Genomic DNA, 1,363 nt, shown 5'->3' with positions numbered 1-1,363 from the left:
GCTGTACAACGTATAGCATTGTATAGTTTAGTAGGCTAGAACTAGAATTTATGTAGTAACACGCTCTCAAACACTTTTCTCGCACAAAGCCATTTCGTCCAAGGAAGTCGTAACATCCAGACGTCTCCGAAGAAGTCTTAACATTTTTTCCTGTGATATAAAGACGTTTTTTCCTTCCTTCAGGCATTGAATTAAGCCTCTGAAAGAACATAGACTAAAGAGTTAACGAAGGATCTACTTACCTTTGAAGATACTATTTCATGAGATCGCTTGATAAATGAACGATAGATATTTTATTCACTTTTACGATTTTACATTTATATGTCTGAACTGTGCACTTGGAAACTAAGTGGGAAACCAGCCAACCGTAAATATGTCTAAATTTGACGATTTACTCCAGCAACTCGGTACAGGGAAATGGAACCTGTTGATCGTGATCTCTGTGGGTTATTGTGCGTGTCGGAGTTTAATTTGTTGGAAAGCTATATCACAATAGATTTCGGAATTCTAAAATCATACATCATGTTTTCAGGTTGGAAATACATGTCTACAGTAAAAAATGTGGCTATTGCTTATATATCTCAATATCCTCATTGTTTCCTTTATTTTAGGGGTGTTCCAAATACCCTGCCACAGCATGGGGGCGGCCTTCCTCACCCCAGACTTGAACTTCAGCTGTCGAATCCCTCCTGAAGCAAATGTCGATATTCAGGCGGATAATGAGACAAGGTGACTGATCCTTATTCTCTCACCGGTGTGTCTCTCATTTTAAGTAATTACGGCAAACACATGCATTAGAAATCAATATGAAAGGGAATTTACTACTTGACAAAAATGATTGGTATAATGCATACCCTAACTTAAATCTGTGTCTTTATTCCTGTTCAGTGACATCAAACCGTGCATAAATAACATGAGATGTGATTTTTAAAATTTGCTTTTCAATGAAATTTCGTTCTGAAAAATACATTTACATGCATTGTCAGCACTCTAATAAAGCAATATTGATAACTTTATCAGTGTCTGATTATTGTTGTCATCCTTATTGAATTAGCACAACCATCAGATTTCTATAATTAATGATAGTAGACTGTGTTCTTATGTCCCTCATCTCGTTTTCATAAAGTAGGTCGCTTGCAGCTTTCAAAAATGACCTCGAAGGCAACAAAAGAACACCTCTGCCCGCAATGGGAAATTTGAACCGGGAATTTTCGTTATACCAATTTCCATCACTTCTGAGGTAGAGTTTTGTTACGTTAAATTTGTGGGGTGTGAGTTCCTTTGTTTTTTTGGGTGTGTGCTTGACAAAAAAATTTTAAAACTTTTTTTATATTAAATTTAAAAAACCCTTTTTTAAAAATTT

General features: G+C 35.7%; 1 long non-coding RNA gene across 1 annotated transcript; it reads left to right on the top strand.

The window, feature by feature from the left end:
* The first annotated feature begins 108 nt into the window (after positions 1–108).
* Positions 109–1,016, top strand: LOC119589442. The gene is made up of 2 exons (XR_005230181.1): positions 109–452; positions 612–1,016. It is a non-coding gene; the product is annotated as an uncharacterized LOC119589442 (long non-coding RNA).
* Positions 1,017–1,363: the final 347 nt, after the last annotated feature.

The sequence above is a fragment of the Penaeus monodon genome, chromosome 25, assembly GCF_015228065.2.
Source record: "Penaeus monodon isolate SGIC_2016 chromosome 25, NSTDA_Pmon_1, whole genome shotgun sequence".
NCBI classification, from domain to species: Eukaryota; Metazoa; Arthropoda; class Malacostraca; order Decapoda; family Penaeidae; genus Penaeus; species Penaeus monodon.
Note: the sequence above shows the minus strand (reverse complement) of the source record. Positions and strands in the feature narration are given on the sequence as shown.